This window comes from Elephantulus edwardii, unplaced genomic scaffold (assembly GCF_000299155.1).
Source record: "Elephantulus edwardii isolate Elephantulus edwardi_28Jun2011 unplaced genomic scaffold, EleEdw1.0 scaffold00014, whole genome shotgun sequence".
NCBI classification, from domain to species: domain Eukaryota; kingdom Metazoa; phylum Chordata; class Mammalia; order Macroscelidea; family Macroscelididae; genus Elephantulus; species Elephantulus edwardii.
In genome coordinates this window covers 28,179,494-28,201,458 of record NW_006399764.1, presented here as the reverse complement: position 1 = coordinate 28,201,458, position 21,965 = coordinate 28,179,494, and positions in this window count along the sequence as shown.

Below are 21,965 nucleotides of genomic sequence, written 5' to 3'. Positions count from 1 at the left end.
AGTCTTGGAAAAATATAACTAGCTTGTTTTCCAGAAGGAAGGATGCCAAGACTTCAGCTTATGGACTTTGGATTTATCAGGAAAGAGTGTTAGATAGAAAAGGACATTATGATTGACTAAGTAGAGAATCAGCAGACACGTGGGAAACTCTTGATGAGTTGACATAAAACCTCCAACAACGAACTCAGACTAAGGACCACAAAGATGGTGAAGAATTGGTCAACACTTCATTCTATCACGTGTAAATGTCACGAGCAAGAGCCAATTCAAGGGCATCCAACAATAAACAGCATGTATATGCATCTGTGTATGTGTGTGTTGTATCAAAAACGATGTCTATCTCTCTGTCCATCTATCCAGGCCTGGGATCACAGAGCTTCACATAAAATCCTTGACAAGACTTTACTGATGAAATGAAGACTGAGGGCATCTTTGAACAATGAGCTGTCATTGTGACAAAAGGGGAGGGGAGGAGACAGGAGTAACTTGAACTTGGATACAGAAGCAGGAACAAACATATCTGTGAATGCAGGATCCTATCCCGATGTAGGAAACTCCGTGTAGGAGAATGTAGCCTCCACAGTAGGGCAGAAGTGAGTGTGGACGTGGTGGTGCCAGGTCATGGGGAACTCTGAACACCAGCTGAAGAGGCAGGGTAATGGGACACCTTGAACAGGTTGTGCTATCAGAACTGTGTCCTTGAAAGATCATTCTGAGGACAGCTGGGGATGAGTAGCCCAAACAAAAGATCATTGCTATATTCTGAGGATCCTGGTGGTGCAGTGGTTAAGTCTTCAGCTGCTAGGAAAACCCATCATCAGCTCCATGTTCAAAAGATATACCAGTCTGCTTCCATAAAGACTCATTGCCTTGAAACCTTATGAGGCGTTTATACTCTGTCCTCTGGGGTTGGTGTATGTTGGAACTGACTCGGTGGATATGGATTTGGAATAAACAGAAATGAGAAAGGCCTTCAAGGAAGGAAGGAGTGAGGCAGTGCTGGAGTGGAGGTGGAAGGAGCCGAGATCAGGCTGACTTCCAAGTTTCTTCATTGATAGGGAATCTAGGAATGGATGGACGAGGCAGCTGCGGCGACATTAGTTTGGGACTAGTGACTCGGGTTACCTGATGAATATGGAAGGTACTAGGGAGGTAAGCATGTGAGTCTAATCCTCTAGGGAGATCGCAGCATGAATCACTGCTGCCTCGTAGTCTTACACTTACCGGACACCAGCTGGGTGGTCAGGTGCCGTCAAGCCAACTACAAATCGTAGCGACTGTGTGAATGACAGATCTGCACCTGTCCTATTGTGTGTCATCCTCATCATCTCTGATGTGTTTGAGCTCAGTGACTCTGTCAGTCCATCTCATTGGGGTCTTCTTAGCTTTCACTGACCCTCAACCTTCCCAAGCTTGATGTATTTTTCCAAGGAGTGGCCCCAGTAGGGTCCAGTAAAAATGTATCTGCAGGAATGAATCCACACAGATATGATTTATTTTCACCCTCTAGTTCAGTTCTAAGTAATTCACCTTGAACTTGCTTCGTTGTCACAAAGGATATTCATAACCACTCAGAGAACCATTCACTCCGGTCGTTGTAGCTACTGTTATTTCCAACTGATGGCAAACCCCCAGTCCTGAGCCATCCTCACAACAGCTGGGGGTCCCTCTGTGGTGATCCACAGAGGTTTGCAGAAGTAGATTGCCAGGGCTTTCTTCCTAGCCATCCTTCACAGCAACATGCAAGTGTGTCTGACTGACAGGAGGTGGCTGCACATGTGGTTCCTTGGCCATAAATCGAACCCAGGTTTCCCACATGGAAGTCAAGGCTTCTGCTGCTGCACCAACCTGGCACACTTGCTCATTCATGGTAAGGCTGACTTTGACCTTCAACAGTGATGGGCTGTGCACTCTCCCTGCCCAAGGTATCACACCCTATTCCAAAACTCTTCCACAAGAGCTCTGAGACACAATTCTTATTTCTAAGAATGAATGGGACTGTTTGGAGGGTGTTCTTCAATGAGCAAAATCTCAACATGCGAAGAATATAGATCTTTCTGTCTCCTCATTATTGAATTTACAGAAAGCATTGATTTTTCAGTTCTTACATAGAGAAATGTTTTTAAGAACCCAGAAAAACTAGGAGCCTCTCTATAGGAAGAAGACATAAAAACTCAAAGTCCTTGACATCCAAGTCCATTTCCTTAGGATCCCTGAAGGACAGAGCAGAAATGTAGCCCAGGGCTCCCAAGGCCGTGACCTTGATGAAAGCAGCCCTTCACATCTTCCTCCTCTTGTGGAGCCAGGCGTAGATTTGAACCCCTGACCTTTATGAAAGCAGTCCTCCACATCTTCCTCCTCCTGAAGAGCCAAGGGTGGATTTGACCCCCTGACCTTTTCATTAGCAGTTGGATACTTAACCACTGCACCACCCATCAGTTTCACTGCAGAAAGATGTGGTGGTGGTTTCTGTAAAGATTTGTTGTTACTGTCTTAGTTAGGTACCTTCAAGTCAACTATAACTCAGTGACCCTGTGAGCACAGACCTGCGTCTTGCCTTATCCTGCATCAACCTCACCACCTCTGGTATGCTTGAGCCCAATGTCATGGTCACCGTTGTCAACCCATCTTGTTGAAGGTCTTTCTCTCTTTAAGTCTCCGTCTGTCCCAGCATGACGTCTTTTCTCGAGAACGGGCTCCTTCTGATGACATGTTCTAAGTAGGCCTAGGTGGCAGTGTAACTTAGTCTTACACGGTTGCTGTGAGTTGCAGTCAGTTAATTGGTAATGACCTTTACGGAAGGGCCAGATACATGACAGTGGCAAAGCCCCCGTGCTCATGGAAGCTCATGGCTGCACTTGGCTTTGCTTTGTGTTGGAAGTGACCACAGCTCCTCAGGTCCAGAAGAGCAGTGTGGGGAGCTGCCTTTCCGTCCCTCCCTCCCCGCTCCTGCACTGAGCAGATTGCAGGCGGCCGGTGCCAACTCTACATTGCTTAATAATAATTCTCATTAGCATGCTCCCTCGCTATGGATTGCAGAGCAAAATTTAGCTCCTCCTCGGTGTGAATCCAGAGAAGAGTCAGACAAGGATGCTGAAGACTAGAAATGAAGAGGCTTGTGGGAGCCCTTTCCCAACAAATCTGGGAAAGATTTTTCACCCCAAACTAGGAGTCTCGTGTACTTTCTGCTTCTCCACTGTGGACCGCTGGGACTGTGGTTGATTACGGCTCCCTGTTGAACCATCAGATGAATTCCAAATGGTCATGGCTGGTCCAAGCCCAGTGCCCTCTGGAGCCGATGGTCTTAGCACTGGTTGGTGTTTCTGCCCAGCTGGCACCAGCACACACACCAGCCTCTCCGTGACTTTCCCTGAGGTGGACCATGGTGGCTTTCATTCAGGGAGGAAGCGGGGGACTGTTTACCTTTCAGCAGATGCCAGGGTGACTGGATGACACTCGGGGGAGACACGCGCCACCTTGCACACTCCCTGCTGATGCACAGAGGCCGTTTCCCCACAAAGGCGCTCACATGCCATCTGCTCTCACACGATGCCACGTGCCAGGTCCTCACCAAAAATGCATTCACTCCCCCCACCCCGACTCCCCCACCGCCATTTCCCGCTCCGCCTTTAGAAACAGCAAATTGAAAAAGACGGTAAGTAGGTTTCGAGCTCAAAGAATTATGTGCATATCAAAGGCAGTGAATTAGAAGGCAATTTTTATTGTCATCTCTGCTGCAAAAATGGCAGTCACACGCACCTTGTGAAATAGAGAGTTATCAGACCTGGATTGTTAGCAGAGCAGGCTTTGAAAATTGTTCGTGAATTTACCCAGAGATGGAGGAAAACATATCTGGAAAGGAAAATCAAAGCACTGAAACTCGATGGTGGAGGAAGGTCACCTTGTGAAAGGGAGGCCAAACATGGATGGGACCAAGAACACCAAACTCAAACTAAAAACCCACCAGCACAGTGGGTAAGGACTTCCAGAGACTGTTTGTGACAAAGTCAAACTACCCCAGAAGGCTCCACAGCTGTGAACTTTTCCCAAGCAGATTCCCGAGGAGAGGAGGGTGGATTCAAACCACTGACACTTTGGTTACCAGCCAGGGGGCTTAACCACCATGCCACCAGGGCTTCCTGCGTGTGAGAGTCACTGTTGTTAGGTGCTGCACTGTAGGTTCCAACTCCTCGTAACCTCTACACACAGAATGAAACAGTGCCTGGCCCTGTGTCATCCTCACGGTGGGGCTGCGACCACTGACTTAGCTGACTCGGGAGCAGTCGTGTATGGAGGAAATATTCTATCAGACTGAAAATTCACAAACAGAAGTTAAACTATGACGGGGACTTCTAACCTTAGACCATCATCACTGTTAAGCCGCAGCAGCATAAAGTGCCTACATGTCACTACCCTACATGTTGTTGTTATGTGTTGTTGAGTCACCTGCGACTCGTAGTGACCCTGTGACAACAGCCCTAAACCCTGCTCTATCCTGTGCTAATCGCACTGTCTCTGACACACCCATCCCGATCACCCCAGTCACTGAATCAATCACCTCATAGAGGGCCTTCCCTTCCTGCACTGTCCCTCCACCCTCCCAAGCATGATGTCCCTCTCCAAGGACCGGTCTCTCCTTACAACATGTCCAAAGTATGTCAGATGAAGTCTCAGAATGTACCCTACACACAAGAGAACAAAGCTCGGCCCAATACTGTGTCATTTCATTCCCTTTCAGTTATTCCTCCTTCACCAACTCTGTACCTTACTATGAACTCTGTTCTTCTCCAAGGACTGGTTCCTGCCCAGGATGTGTCCAAAACAGTGAGATCGAGTCTCAAAATCTTTGGTTCCAAAGAGCATTCTGGATGTACTTTCTCCAACACAGGTTTGTTCCTTCTCCTGGCAGTCCCTATTCAATGATCTTCACCGGTGCTATAACCCAGACACCTTCCTACTCTTTGCCTATCACATGCCTATGCAGCCAGGACCTGGGGCAACTTCATCTCAGTTCAAAGTGCTGCCTTTGTTTTTCACGACTGGGAGGAAGACTTCTGGAGCCAACTTGCTCTGTGCAACACACCTATTGACTTCTTGGCTGCTGTCTTCATGGGAATTGGTTGGGAATACGAGTAAAAGGAAATCATTGACACCTTCTGTCTTTTCTCCTATTTGTCATGGTATTGCTTGTAAGTCTAGCAGTGAGGGTTTTTATTTCCTTGATGTTGAGGTATAAACCACACCAAAGTATGAGGATTTGAGCCTCACTAGTAATTATTTTAAGTACTCTTCAATTTCAACAAGCAAAATTGTATCATCTAAAAATTGCCGCTTGTTGATAAGTCTTCTTCCAGTTTCTTGAATTATTTGCTCAGCAAATATGTAAAAAATATGTATGGTAGGAGGATATCGCAGAGACAAACATCTTTTCTGATTTTTAAACTAAACAGCATCCCCTTTTTTTATGTTAATGACTACATTTTGGTCTATGTACTTCTTCCTTGTGAGCACAAGTGAATGTTCTGGAATTCCTATTCTTGCAATGTTATCTATAATTTATTGTGGCACCACACTCAATTATTACCACCACTACCCTCTTTAAATTTTTTCTAAATTGTAGATTGGGTGAAGGTTTACAGAGCTAAATAGTTTGTTATCAACAATAATATAAACATTTTGTTTTAATCTGTTCATTGTAAGAGCCATTTTCTCACTTCCTCCCCGATGTCTTGTTTGCATGCTTCCATCTTTCCAGAACCTCCATGACTTCTGAACTTGATTTGGGGGCAAATTCTGTGCATGTGGTTCTGAAGAGTGCATTGCTCATGGTTGCAAAAGTTCACTTTATTGCCCATCTATTGACTGTGGGTGATCACCAGAAATCAGTTCTGCTTCCAGAATATATAAGGCCCATAGTAAGGCACTCAGGTAGACTAGTGGCAAGAAACTATGCTGCAATCTCAAAGAAATGCAGTTCAAATCTATTAGCTGCTCCACAGAAGTATAGGCAATCTCATCCCATGCAATTAACTGCCTGTGAGAACTCACTGGAGGGTCAGTGATGGATCTGTTCTGACTCTACAGTACACAGCAACAATAAGGTCCATAGTTTCACAAATCCCACTAGCCTTTAGCAGACCAGTAAGTCTGGCCATTTTTAGGATTCATTGTTGTCCCATATTTTTTTCCTATTGTATGCAGGAACTTGTAGTGTAATGCTATCAGAGTGATAGTTAATGTGGTCAGACACTAGCGGTTCTTCTGGTCTCAGTCAAGAAGTGGAGGCTGTGGTCCATGTGGGTCCAATAGTTCTGCAGATTTATTGCTTTCATTGTCTTTATTCTCCTTTGCTCCAGAAGGGAAGAGATATCTTAGATGACTGCTCACAAGCTTTTAAGTCCTCAGCTGTGACTTATCAAAGTAAGAGGTAAGTCTTCATGTACTGTGTTATGCAATTGACCTATCTCCCAAGACTATGGTCCTAATCCTTCCAACCCAGGGAATCCTTCAGCTCTTCAAGGTGTTTGGTAGTCACTAAGAAGTTTTAATAACTTTTCCCAATGTGTGCTGCACTATATAACTGTAAATAATGCGGAGAAGTCTTTTGACAGCCAATAAGCTCTTCAAATTGCTAAAAAGCAAGGTGAACCTGATTCAATTTATAGTATTTTCAGTTGCTTCAAAAGCATGTGAAAGTTGGACAGTGGATAAGGGAGACTAAAGAATAACTGACACCCTTCTGACCTCAAAACATACTCCACAGCTTTAGTGAGCAAGATAGCATATGCATGGTACTGGTACAGTGACAGACACATAGATCAATGGAATATAATTGAGAACTCAGAAAGCTACCCATCTGTCTATGGTCAACTGATCTTTGACAAGGAGATAAAATCAATTGAGTGGTAAAACGGCATCTTCTTTAACAAATTAGACCCTCAAAATTAGACAAACACTTGCAGAAAAGTGAAATAAATTCACACCTCACACCACACATAAGAAACAACTCAACGTGGATCAGGTTCCCAGGGTAAACCAAAACCTATGAAGTTCATCAGAGGAAAAAATAGGAAAAATATAATAGCCCTAATCTATGTCATGAATAGACTTTCAAGCATAACTCAAAATCTACAATCAGGAGAAGATAGAACAGATGAATGGGACCTTCTGAAAAGAAAATCTTGTGTGAATAAAAAAAACCTTCTTCAATAGAATAACAAGGATGCCTACAAACTGGGAAAATATTTAGCAATAATATATTTGATAAGGGACTCATTGCTAAAATTTATAGAATGCTCCAGTACATCAACAAGAAAGAGACAAAAACCTCAATCACAAAATGGGCAGAAAAGACGAACAGAAACTCCACCAAAGGAGGTCAGATGGCAAACAAACACATGGAAAATGCATCAAAATCACTAGCAATTAGAGAGATGCAAATCAAAACAACAACGAGATATCATCTCACTCCAGCCACAACAGCAAAGTTGACTAACAAACAAGTGCTGGCAAGGATATAGAGAGATTGGATCTCTTATATGCTGCTGGTGGGAATGTAAAATGGTACAACCACTATGTAAGGTGGTCAGGTGCTTCCTCAAAAAGTTGAAAATGGAAGTATCAGTTGACCCAGCTATCCCAATACTAGGAATATGTCCCAAAGAAATCAGAGCTCTGACTCAAAAGATACATGCACATCCATGTTTATCAAAGCATTATTCACAGTAACAAAGTGATAGAAGAAACCCACATGTCCATCCACAATTGAATGATTAGAGGAACTATAGTACATTCACACAATGGAATATTATACAGCATGAAAAAACAACAAATTTGTAAAACACGGCATAGCTTGGGTGGGTCTGAAAGACATTATGCTGAGCGAAATATCTCAGTCACAAATACTGCATAAGCCCGTCTTGTAACAGTAGAACAAGATGAAGGTGAGAGTGGAGAAAGAATACATAGAAAATAAACACTGCACTGGAATGGGTAAAAAGAAGTACAATCTGAAAGGAATGGATAATTAGAAATTATGTTATTTATATGACAATTGATAGTCTGGAAGAGGACAGGCATTATGAAGGGAATTGGGAGAGGGGCAGGGAAGAAAAGAGGCATGAATAAATGAATGAAAACTCTTTATGAAACGTCATTAAAATTTAAAAACAAAACAGGGAAAATAAAAGTTAGATTTTAAACTTTTAAAAAAGGGATTGCAGAACCCAATTTAAATCAGGGGACACAGAATGAATAATATTTACTTTTCTTGGGCCTTTTTCTTCTTGAGAAGTCTAAGAATATTGAGCTTTGTTGTTTTGTAGAACAGTGGGTTTCAAACACTTTCTAACCCTTGAGAATTGAATCATGTGGAGAATCTTTGCTTATTCAGAAATTTTTAAAAAAGCGTGGCTCTTAAAATGGATCTATATGTATCGATACAGGCACAACAAGATCGCTATGCATGAACAAATGAAAACAGTGCAGAGTTTATAAGAAGATACATGTGTATACGCAAAAGAAGTTAGGGTGAGGAGTTTGGGATATGAGGGAGACTTGCTTTTGTATGCTTTGTAATATACACATAGCCGCAGATATGTGTTATTTAAATAAGAGGGATTTTTTAAAAAAAAAAATGATGCCTTTGAATTACGGTGTTGGCAAAGAGTATTGAATATACCAAGAACTTCCAAAAGCACAAACAAATCTATCTTAGAAGTGCAATTAGAATCCCCCTTAGAAATGACAATGCTAGGAGACTTAGGGTATGTTATCAGGAGGGGTAATTCTTTATAAAGTATCACGGCTGGAAAAGTTAAGGTCATGGAAAACGAGGAATACCTTCAATGAAATGGATTGCCACAGTGACTATATCAGTGGTCCAAGCACACCAGGTATTGTAATGATGACAACAGTATTGGCCCATGTTTCCTTCTGCTGTACACAGTTGTACACAGCTGACCGAGTTGGAGCTCACTGGAATGCACCTAATAATGGTGAATCTTCAAATTAGGAGGTCTCAGCCATATAGTTTGTCTTCTGTTTGGGAATTTTGTTAGTTGTGTTTGATAGATTATTTATACCATAAATAAATGCTTCTAAATTTGTCCCTAAATTATAAATAATATTGTGAAGAATGGAAATTCCAGAAGACTTATCATTGTCTTCTTTTTTCTTATACTAGTTTGTGTTAGATAGTCTTCTTTTTCTTTTTACTTTATTTTTATCTTAGCATGTATAATATGCGTCTTACGTTCAGCATATTGCTGGGTTATGTTTTCTTTATTCTGCCACTCTCTCTCTCTTGACTGGTGCATGTAATTCATTTATGTTTAGTGTAATTATTGATTGGTATGAATTTACTGCTGCACTTTGTTATGCTTTTTTTCCTGGTATTGATGATTTCTTTGATAAATATATCTTTTCCTGTGCTGAGTTAAATTTTTTATGGATTTTCTTGACTGTTGTTGATTTTGTGTTTTCTGAGTCTTCATGATTTTCTTTCAGTAAGAACATTTATTCATTTTCTTTGTGGTTACTTGGAAATTTAATTTTATCTTCCTAAATGAAAACAGTTTTCTCTGTCTTAATATTGACTTAATTTCCTCTACATATGGAAATTTTTAAAAAGACCTTTTATTTTTCACCATTTAAAGATTGATGTCTCTAGTTGTCTAATTCTAGCATTTTCTTTTTGAAAATTCTATCTGGTTTAGGGTAATGTTGTTATGTGTGTTAATTTAAAATTGTAGCCTAACATTTTTAGTTCTCTGTCTGAATGGTTCCTTTTGTTATTTCTTATGAGATTGGTCTGGTTTTTAACAAATTCCCTTCGTTTATACTTATCTGGAAATGTCTTAATTTTCTCAAGTAGATGTATAATTTCATAGTATAATTCATTGGTAATTTATCCCTTCCAGGTTTTTTAATATATATCATCCCATTTCCTTCTTGCTGTTATGGTTTCTGTTGGGAAATCAGCATTTAGTCTTATTTTAAACCCTTTATAGCTATTATCAGGGATCTCTTTTTTTGGCTTTTTATTTGGAAAGTTTAATAATTAGATATACTGCATTGATTTTCTTTTTACATCTAATTTATTGAGTTTCTTGTATGAGTATCTTTTTGTTTTAAAAGTAGGAAAACTTTCTACCAGCAAATCTTGGAAATTTTTCTTTCCTTTTTTTTTTGTCTTTGTTTTGTTTGTTTGTCTTGATCTACTCCTGTTCTAAAATTCTGAACAGAAATTATTAATCTTTCTGAAGATGTCCCAAATAATCCTTTGACTTTACTCTTTTTGTTCATCAAATAGATTAGTATAAAGGATTTTGTCTTTATTTCACTGATTCTAACTTCTATTGTTACAATTTTACAATTGGGGATAATTGTCCCAATTGTCCTTAGTCTTCTTTCCAGTGCATTATCAATTTCTGAAATTTACATGCTAAACTTTTGGATCTCTGCATGCTGTTTTTGTATGTTGGTGTGTGCTGTAGAGTCAGAATCAACCCATAGCTTACCCTCCAGCAGATTTTCAGAGGCAGTTAGTCACATGAAAGGAGATTGCCCATCTTTCTCCTGCAGAGCAGCTGGTGGCCTCGAACTGCCTATCTTTGGGATTGCAATGCAGCTTCTGGCCACTAGGCCACCAGAGCTCACTTTTTTCTGTATGTTGTTGTTGTTATGTGTCGTCGAGTCGTTTGCGACTCATAGCGACCCTATGCACAACAGCCCTAAACCCTGCTCTATCCTGCGCCAACCGCACCGCCTCTGACACACCCATCCCGATTACCCCAGTCACCGAGTCAATCCATCTCATAGAGGGTCTTCCCCTCCTGCGCCATCCCTCCACCCTCCCAAGCATGATGTCCCTCTCCAAGGACCCGTCCAGCTTCTAATTATATATTTATCTTGTAATTTTTGTTCTTGTATTTTTCCCCTAAATTCTTCCAGAATTTTGTGTTTCCTGTGATTTTTTTTGTAACATTTTTCTTAATTTTTTTTTTTTAAAAGAAGATTCTGTATACATAAAAACAAACTCACTGCTATCAGGTCAGAACCAACTCACAGCTGACCTTTTAGCAGATTTTCAGGGACTATAAATTGCAGAAGAAGAAACTGCCATCTTTCTCTCACAGAACAGCTAGTAGATTCTGACCACCTGACTTTGAGTTGGCAAAACAGGTCCCTATCAACTATGTCACCAGTGTGTGTGTGCTTGCTTGCTTCCTTCCTTCTGTCTGTCCATCCTTCTATTTATTCATCCATCCATCCATCCATCCATTATCTACCTACCAACCCACCTACCTACGTACCTATCTTTTTAATTCCTTGTCTGGAAGTTCAACTACCATTTCTTTCTCAGATAAATGTCTGTTTTCTTTATTTTGTTCACAGTTTAAACATCTTGTCCAGCTTCTTTGGCTAATTTATTACTGTCTGTTCCTGAGAAATTAACAGGTTATTATACTTATTTTGTTATTTCTTTGTTGGGACCATTTTGATTTTTGTTATGGTATGTTTTGATGTAGCGAGGCAAGGTGTAAGGGCATGTCACTCAAGTTGCTCATCTGGTCAGATGGGCCTGTTGTCCACCTGTCTCAAAGTGGGTGGGATAGTGATTTGGTGTTTGAGCTTGGGGCTCTGTTGGCCAGTTTGGCAGGGCAGAGAAGGTGGCTGGACAGAGAGTGGCCACTAGTGTCAGTCAAGTGGCACAAGAGCAGGAGTGATAATTGGTAAATGTGTGGGTGGCAGGTTTGGCTGGCTAATGGGGGTTTGGTCACCAATTCTTGACATCCAGGGAGGATGAGGGGTGAGTGGATGTGCGCATGGTTGCTGCAGAGTTTCTGCCTTTCACATAATGGTAAGGAGTGTGAGTGATGGGCTTGTGTACTTACGGTCACAGGCTTGCCCTTCCTCCTTATCAGGCTGGAGGAAAAGTAGTGGTGGGTAGAAGTAGAGAGGGAGCAGTGTTCAGGTGCACCAGGGATATTAGTGTCGCCACCTGTCAGAGGGCAAGGGAATAGGGGAGTGAGCTTGGCTGGGCTGGTAGGTGGGAAGGGCAGGGTAAGTGTCCTGAGCTACCTGGCTAGATCAGCAGATGGGAGGGGCAGCCTGAGTGGGTGACATTGCTCACCTAGACTGGTGGATGTGAGGGGCTATGTGAGCAGCCAGTAATTGCTTCAAGGTAGTGTACCACATTTCAGTTAGGTCAGTGGATGGGAAGGACAGTCAAGGTGGATGGGAAGAAGTACCAGGAGCTTGTTGCTCCTCAGAGAGGTCACCGGAGGGGAGAGTGATAACAATTCAGATGTTTTTACAGGTAGACATCTTTCTAGTATTCTCTGCTTTCAGCCATATCCCTCTGACACCAGCAATGATATCCTTACTCCATGTATCCTTCTAAATATTATTTTAGTTTCTGGTATTTCCTTGTGGATGTACTGCTGAAACTGGTTTTGAATTACCTTCAGAAAAATTATATTTTGCTAAAGATATCATTTACACGTGATCTTAATGAAACTCTTTGCTAATTTCTACATCCTGTTGCATTCACTTTGGAATGGTAAGATATATAAAACTCTTCCAATCAGTTGTCTAGGTAGACAACTTTCAAATTTCTTGTCACAGATGAGTGACCACAGCCAGGAAACCAGGCAGCAAATGAATGAGAACGGCCTGCTTGGGCTCCCTCTTGAATGATAGCACATTCTTTGTTAATTGAAAATAAATGCAAAATAAGAGAAATAGAATTAAAAATGAAAGAATAAAAGACACCCAGGTCTTCTTTCTTCTTGTTCTTCCGTGACCTGTGACAGCATGTATTACTTGGATATTGTCCGTGGGGAGCCCAGAACAGGCTACTAGGGAGACAGTGTGTAATTGAAAGTTATTTCAAGAAAAGGACTTCTACTAGGTTGCTGAGGGGATAGCAAGTCTGCCTGCTGACTTTTTCATGTTTTCTGAATCTGAAAGAATGCCAAGCATTCTTTCAAGGCAGTTATTTCTTTGATAATTTCTCAGTGGAAATACAGTTTTCAAAATTATCGATAAGATGAACTGGTCTAACCAGGGCTTTCAAGACCAAACTGCAATCTATGGTTTGTTTTAAAGCTAGGAATTATATTTGGCTTCTTGGAGTCAGTCAGAGCAGTAAGTTTGATCTGTCACAACATATAAACTCATACTGTTGACATCATGCTTCTTGGAGAACACTTGACTTTCCAAATGCTGCCTGTGAGGCATAAATTCACTCTGCCGGTTGTCTTAAGAAGCTGTAGTCTCTGGTAGTTAGGAGTTCTGCTGCTAACGGGATGGTCAACGGTTCACACCCACCAGTCTCTCTATGGAAGAAAGATCTGGCAGCTGGCTGCCATAATCATGTAAGGTTTGGAAACCCTATCGGGCAGATCTACTCGCTATGAATTGGACTTCACTGGGTGACAATGAGTTTTAAAATCTGGAGTTTTTTGGTTGGTTGGTTTTGTCTCGTATGATAGTTGAGAGACAAACTGGGTATTTTGATAAAAAGAATGGAAGATCAAAGCCATGTAGAGACATTTGTCTCAAAGAGCAAAGACATGGAGTATTCATTGCTTGCATTTCAGAGAGCAGCCTTGACTCCACCACCATTGTGAGTTGCAGTTGAGTCAACTTTAACTCATGATGAACCCACATGTGTCAGAATAGAACTGAACTCCTGGGTTTTCACATCATTAAAAAGGATCAGCTGCACACTCGCCTTTGCTAAAATTCCATGAGAAAGCATCAACTGTGTGGCTGCTTCACTCATGTGATATGGAAGTTACAGGGTGTAATTCAGGTTAACAGCAGCACAATCCCTCAGTCCAGACAATTTGTCAAGCATGGTCACAGCCCCTTTCACCTCACGGCTTAGGCTGGTGTTACAGAATTCCCTTAGTCCTGCCAGTGACAGTGTCACTCCTCAATCCTCCCTCAGGCCTGGCTGAAGGCCCCTGTCTGTGGCTGTGTGGGGCAGTGTCTCTCCTAGGCCTCTGGTCCTCTGTCGAGGCTGCTGTTGCTCCTGTGTGGCTCCCAGTTTGTCCTGTCCAGGAATCTCCGGTCCTGAAGAATGTGCCTGTTCTTCCTCGTTAGTGTTGAAATTCCCCTCTTGGCGGGGGGGGGGTGATTCTTGAGAGGGGAATCTCATTAGCATAGCTTATTTCCTTTCTCCTGATTAGGAGCATTGGTCATGGCTAGAGTGCTTTACTGGTAACTGAAAGGCCAGTGGTTCAAATCCACCAGAAGCTCTGTGAAAGGAAAAACCTGGTTATGTCTTCCTGTGATGATCCCAGCCTGAAAAGCCCTATGGGGCAGCACCGCTTTGACCAGGAGGGCTGCTGTGAGTCAGAATTAACTCAATAGCGCACAACAGCAACAGCAGCTCCTGGTAATTTCAGACTTGGTATTTCTCTCATCTAGAGTTATCCACTGACAAGGAAGTTCCACTATTTATTGGAGTCAATTAAAAAATCTCAACTCTGACACCTTTACTTATAGCTAAGGAGACGATGGTACAGTGGGTTAGCTACTGGACTGCTAACTGAAAGGTGGACAATTCAAACCTCCCTGGGGAAGAAGGCTGTCTGTGCCCGTAGATTTACAACCTCAGAAGACATGAATTCTACTCCATCCTAAAAGTGCCATGAGCAGAATGGACTCCAGCATTTTTTGTTTGTTGAATATGTTTTCCCATAATTCTTCTCCGGCTGCCCCTACCTCTTCTTCAGGGGTGATCACATGACCCATCTGGGCCCATCCTCTCGGTCCAATCCAGAGAGTTTAAACTCAGTTCATTCCAGTTTGACTTCCTGCGGAGACTCTGCATTTCCACCTCAAATCTACTGACTCAGAATCTAAAGATTAACAAGACCCTCATGTAACTCTTAGCCCCAGGTGATTTTTATGTCTACGTAAGCATCTTTTAGAGATCTTGCCAAATTATAAATTCTGATTCAGTAGAGCTGGGGTAGAAATGCAACTTTTTAACAAGTAGTTGAGCCAAGACCCAGTCTTACTTCTTCCCTGGAATAAATATTCAAAGAGTTCTAGAAAGATGTTCTCTCTTTTCTCAGGGGATTCCGTTTTAAAGCTGCATGTGGCCGTGATCTCTGCCATATGGGGCTTCTTGAGTCAACTGGGAAAATAAAAGCTAGCTTAGAATAGAGTCAAGACTGATGGAAGAGCCAGAGGAGGAAAGAAAAAGTCACAGCAGTCTCAACACACCTGCTGTGCCCTTGGGACCTGTTTCCAGCAGCCTTTACTTGGTTTCTATGGACTTACTGTCATCTCTTTCTCATGACACCAGCTTGTGATGGGTTTGTTATTTTCAACTAGAAAATCCAGGTGATGTTAGCTCCACGCACCACATATCAGGAACAAGTGCCATGTGGAAGACAATTAAACACTGCGTCTCTCTACTGAGACGAGAATGACAAAAGATGGAGAAAGAGGGACAATTTCTCAAGGGTCTTGGAGAACAAGAAAAGCAGCCTCAGTGTAGTGCTCTGTGGTTCCCAAAGTACTTTCATCATCATTTCCTCATTTGACCCCCAGAAGAGTTCTTTGAAACGGAGTACAAAGTATAATGCTCTACATTTCACAAACATAAGCAATTTGTCCTGGGGTTTGGGAGTGAAGGTGAAGACCTGTAGCTGAGAATAAAGAATCTTGAAGAGTTTCACTCTGAATCCAGATGACCCCCAGTATGGGCTAGTCTCTCTCCTCACAAGCTTGTGGGAAAGGCAAATTAATTGAAACACTTGAACCCCCACCAGAGAAGTGGGGGAGACATACTTCCCTGCCCCGAGACCATGAAAGCCAGTATCATCATGCATGGATACTGGCTTCCCTGGGCGGTGCAAGTGAATATGAGTGTGCTCAGCTGCTAACCACATCTTTGGAGGATCAAGTCCACTCAGAGGCATGTCTGAGGAGAATCCTGACAATCTGCTTCTTCCCTCCACCCCCCATAAGATACATGGAAAACCCTCTAAGCACAGGTTTTTTTACTTTTGATACCTATGAGGTTGCCATGAGTCAGAATTGATGAATAGTATTTGAATTTTACACAATTTATATGAATTTTGTATGTAAACCAACATAAAATGAAAAAAAAATTTAACATTTTCTTTGTGATCTGAGTGGAAGTTTACAGAGCCAATTGGTTTCTCTTTGCCATCAATAATCTAGTTTGCTTAGTACATTAATCACAATCCCTACACTCTCCCTGCACTCCTCTTGCTTCCTTCCTGTCGTTCCTGCCTCATTCATCCTTCTGTCTTCTCTTTCCTGCCTTCCGAGCTTCGCCCCGGGCAAATGCTGCCTTTTTGACTTTGTGAGGATGATGGTTCTAAGGGGTGGATCTCTCCCTGGTGTCATTTGTCACTGTATAGACCTGTATGTTGTTTGACAGAAGGTTGGACCGCAGGGCTGAGTTTTGATATAGGTTCTAAGGGTGAACTATCATCTTGGAGCTTCTACCAGTCTCTGTCACACCAGGAGGCCTGGCCCTTGTACATGTTTGTTGAGTTGTGTTCTGCATTTCTCACCTACTGTTTAAGATCTTCTGTTGTGTCATCTGCATAATAATACACACTGTTTTGAAGTCTTCTAATCCTGATGCCACAATCTTCTTCATCCAATCCAGCTGTTCAAATTATTTACTCAGCATATAGATTGACAAGGTAGGGAGAAAGAAGCCAATCCTACAGCATGCTTTTCCTGATTTAAACTGTGCGGTGTTCCCTTGTTCTGTTTGGATGACAGCTTCTTGGTCTATGTATATCAGTTTTGCAAAAGCACAATTAAGTCTTCTGGGATTCTCATTCGTTCCAGTGTTACTCATAATTTGTCAGCTCCACACTGTCAAATGACTGCATAGTCAATAAAACACAAAATAGACATCTTCCTGGTGGTGTCTGCTTTCATTGTAAGTGGATTTTTTTGTGTGTCCACCATACCCTGTAATACTTCATGTTGGACACAATTTTATTATACCTATGCAATTCTGTGTTCTATATCTGAAATCTAACCAATGCTATTCTGGAAGGGGACTGCAGAAGCTGACGCTGGAAGTGAAAATTCTAAACACTCAAGTCTATGTTATTTTAAGTGTATTTTAATTAAGAAGAGTATGGTGTAGGAGCAGGGCTAAACAGTAGCAGTCTACGTGGGAAATGGAAATTTGGTTTTGCACATAAAATGTACATCAGGGGGAAAAAATAAAGCAGAAAATAAACAAGATGAACTCAAAATACTGTAGCAAATGTTAGGTTGAAATACTGCCAGGTGTGGAGGTGTAGAAAAATGAACACACATTTTGGTAGCAAGGCACAAAACTGTTTAAATGGTTCTGCAGAAGTTTCTGCAAACTGTAATTCTGGCATGGATCTAAGAGGCAAGTCACTTGGTTTGTCCTGTAGGCAAACCAACACTATCTGTTACAACTGCCTTGTCCAGCCTGAGTGTTACATAACGCCTCTAAAACTGTCACCTTCACACATGCTGCACAATGGAAAGCAGAGGAATATATCCAGAAACTCTTTTTTATGCTAAAAATGTACCAAAAGGTGTGAATTCTCAATAAATTCTTGTGCTCAGGAGGCCTGGAGGTGCTGTGTTTTTGCTAACTGAAGACCAAATGGTTCAAACTCCTCAGCCTCCCAGAGAAAAGACTTAGTTCTCCCATCTCTTAGAGATTGCTGTTGTTGTTGTTGTTAAGTGCCGTCGAGTCACAGGCGACTCATAGTGACCCTATGAAGGAGAGTCCTCGACACTTGGGTGCCTTTCATCCTATCTCCAGGTTCATAGGGTTTCCGGAGGTAAGCTATTATGGACGTGGATGCCACTCCTCCTTCCACTCTCTTAGAGATTAGAAGCCAGGAAATCCTACAGAGCAGTCCCACTGTATGCCACTGGGTTTCTGTGAGTCAGTACCTCACCGGTTTCATCTGCTTTGTCTTGTATTGCTTTTTGAAGGTCCTCTTGGGTTTTGTTTATTGGTTCCTTCCATTTTCTACTTTTTCTTTCACCCATTGAAAATATTTATCATTGTTTCTTTTGAATTGTGTCAGGAAGTCTGTCCAATCAGACTTCCCACCTTCAGGAAATCCATTGATTCTGTGCTTTGATCACCTTTTGGGGGTGACAACTTGCTTAAGGTTTGTGTGAAGTCTGCTTCTTCAGTGTCATTGCTATGACAGAGTTTTTCATGCCTGTGGTCCTTGCAGGTCCTGGGCCTGGCCACCTTCTCTGGAAGCTCACTGCTCTAGCAGGGAGGAGGGCAGCCTGTGCTACCAGAAGGCCTCTCTGGTTCCTGGGCTCACTAGAAGACTTCCCCTAGTTGAGGAGCTCAACACTGCAAGGAGGGAGAGGACTCACCCTGCCTGACGTCCTGTATGGTCCTGTGCATGGAGGGAAAACTAACCTTGGCCTGGCTAGAAATCTGTAAGGAAGCAGATTGCTACATCTTTATCTCATGGAGCTGCTAGTGGATTCAAACAGCCAACTTTTCATTTAGCAACTCAATATATAATAGGTGCACAAGGAGGTCTCCTTATGTAAGTGTCATGATCTTCTTCACTTCTCATCACTGAAGTATCTTGAAGTCAGGATTATAATCTGATAGGTGAGAACATTTGAAGATACTGATTTATGCAAATAACTAAATATGGGGGATTAATTACTGGTTCAAGTTCACTATAGATTAAACTTCAACATGAAGAAAATAGAATCCTTCACTTGGACTGTCAGTAGGCAACATAATAAAAGAAGAATATTTTCAGGTTGTCAAGGATTTCGTTTCACTTGGATCCACAATCAACATCCATGGAAGAAGCATCCAGATGTCAAAAGACTTACTACATCACACAATCAGGGCGGGGGGAGGGTGGGGAAGGAGGCCTTCTCAAGAGGACATCTCTGTGTGTGTCAAAAGACTTACTGCATCAAACAATCAGGGTGGCAGAAAAGTGGTAAAGGAGGCTTTCTGAAGAGTAACAATGAATGACTGGAATCCCAAATTCTTTATAAACTTACAATAAAATCTCCATTAAAATAATAATAAAAAGGAGTAAATCCCTGTGTATGTGTCAAAAACTCTTCGCTATGGACTGGGAAGAAACATTTGGCAATGCCGTCTCAGACAGGGGTCTCATAGTAAAAGTTTACAGAATATTACAGGGTCTCCACAAGAAAAAGACCCAACCCAATTACAAAATGGGCCCCCAAAAGTGGAAAACCTTATCACTGAGGAAGACATTTGGATGGCCAACAGACACAAAACAGGCTCAAATTCACTTGCAATAAGAGAAATGCAAAGCAAAACCACAATGAGATACCATCTCACCCCAGTAGTAGTGGCAAAGTTTAACAGGGCACCAAGAAATACATTTTGAAGAGGATTTAGAGAGATGGGAACTCTCGTGCACTGTTGGTGGGATTGTAAAATGGTACAACCACTCTGGAAGGCAGTTTGCTGTTTCCTAAAAAAACTGAACATAGACATTCCATATGACCTCACTATTCCACTGCTAGCAATATATCCCAAGGAAATGACAACTGAGACACAAATGGAGATATGTATACCAGTGTTCACAGCAGCATTATTCACCATTGTAAGAACATGGGAACAGCCCAGATGTCCAACCACAATCGAATGTTGTTTAATGTTGTTTGGTTTTTGTTGTTGTTGTGTACCACAGAGTCAGAACTGACCCATTGCTGACCCTTTGGCAGGTTTTCAGAGGCAGTTAATCACGTGGGAGGAGTTTGCTCATCCTTCTCCCACAGACGAACCGGTAGCTTGGGAAATTATGGTATATTCACATGATAGAATATTAAGTACACTCAGGAGAAACAATTTTGAAAAAATACTACATACTTGGAAGAGACAGGAGGGCAGTATGCTGAGTGAACTAATTCAGTCTCATAAGAACAAACTCCACAAAAGATAATTATTGTGAAAATAGGAGGCTTACTAGTAAAACATATATGGGAGTCCAAGGAGGGAAGGGGTAGGAGCTGAAGGGTAAAGGGGGTAGGGGGTAATCAGAGGGTCGCACAATATGGTGGGTGGATGGAAGGAGTAAAAGAAATGGGAAAGATCTGGTGGGATCTGAAGAGACAGGGTAGTGATGGGCATAGTCCAATGGTGATTAATTTTAGAAAACACCGTGTATGAGAATGTATGAAGCATTATGTCAGTGAAGGAAAGTGTGAAACACACACAAAACCCCCCACTATGGACACAATGGATATGAATAATATGCAAACCGATCAGCAAAAAACACTTATTGCATTGGGGAAATTTGTTGTCAAGGACCACTCCAATATACTAAAAAGCAAGGATGTCACTTCAAAGACTAAGGCACACCGGACCCAAATCATAATGTTTTCAATTGCTTCATGTACATGTGAAAGGTGAACAATGAATAAGATCAACTGATCGATGCCTTTGAGCTGTGATTTTAACCAAGAACGCTGAATACAAAAGAGCTCTGGCAGCTTAGTGGCAAGAAGCTGCACTGCAATCCCAAAGGCACGTGGTTTGAATCCACCAGATGCCCTGCTGGAAGAGGAGGAGCAATCTCTTCCTACGCCAGTCAGACCTGATTCAATGGTACACAGAAAAAAATAACAAAGAACACTGAATATATAACAGACTGTCAGAAAAAAAGAAAATCTATTTTTGAAGCAGTGAAGGTAGAGTGCTCCTTAGAAACAAGAGTAACAGGGCTTCATTGTACACACTATGGGCATATTATCAACAGGTGAAGAAAATTATGCTTCAAAAGGTAGAGTGCCAGCAAAATAGAGTGACATAGATAGACATAAGGTCTAGAACAACAGACTTAATGCACCAGAGACTGAGAGAATGGTTCTGAATCAAGGGAGGATTTGTTCTGTTTTGCATAGGGTTGCTGTGACTCAGACCCAGTTGAATAGCACTGAACAGGTAATAAATAGTTGGTTAGTCGTCAAGGAATGAGTGTGCTGGGATTCAAACCCAATGCTCCAAGGCTCTGAGACTCTGATAATTCCCTTGTTCTCTTTTACGTCTTACTTTTCCAGAGTTTCAGAGTGATGACACGTCTTCGTGTTTTATGATGACGTTAGCTAACAACACAGCATGGATCGGGAAAGGTAAGGCGAGAAAGCTAGAGGAGTTCTTAGAAACGACCTTGGGAAGGACTTTCCTGGGAGGAAAGAACTCACAGAACCTCACCACCTCTTTATCTTTACCACTGTCTAGCATTTGTGCTGATGAATTGGCATATGTTTACTGAATGATTGTATCACAATAGGCCATATGCTTAGGTTTAGAGATCGTGCCATGCTATTCAATGCTGTTGAGTTGACATCCATTCATGGTGACCTTCAGGGTAACCAATTTCATGATCTTGCAAACACGTTTGTTCTAATGAGTGTGTCTGAGCCCATTCCTGGGCCACCTTGTCAATCACCTTATTGGTTTCCCTCACCTGCATTGGCTCTTCACTTTAACAGTATGATGTCCTTCTCTAGGACCGTCTTTGGATGATACTGCGTCCAAACCAAGTGAATCAAAGTCTTGGACAATAGTCTGTCATCTTCTTTCAGAAGTACATCGCCAGGCCTTTCTTCCTCTTCTGTCCTTGTCTGAAAGCTCCACTGAAGCCTTGTACAAGGTCGATGGCATCACTTCCACCATTGTGTTGTCATTTGGTGCCGTGGAGTTGGCTCTGACTCACAGTGACCGTGCCATCCTCACTGGCTCTGCTGTGCTCTGCCCACGGCCACAGTCACATGGCAGCCCATTTCAGAGAAGATCTCCCTCTATTCTGGTTGATCTGCTTATCCAAGTGTGATGCCCTTCTCCACGGACTAGCTCCTCTTAACAGCATGTTCAGCACCATGCAAACCACACTGACAGTGGCTATAAGATACAACCCCTACTTTTCTAA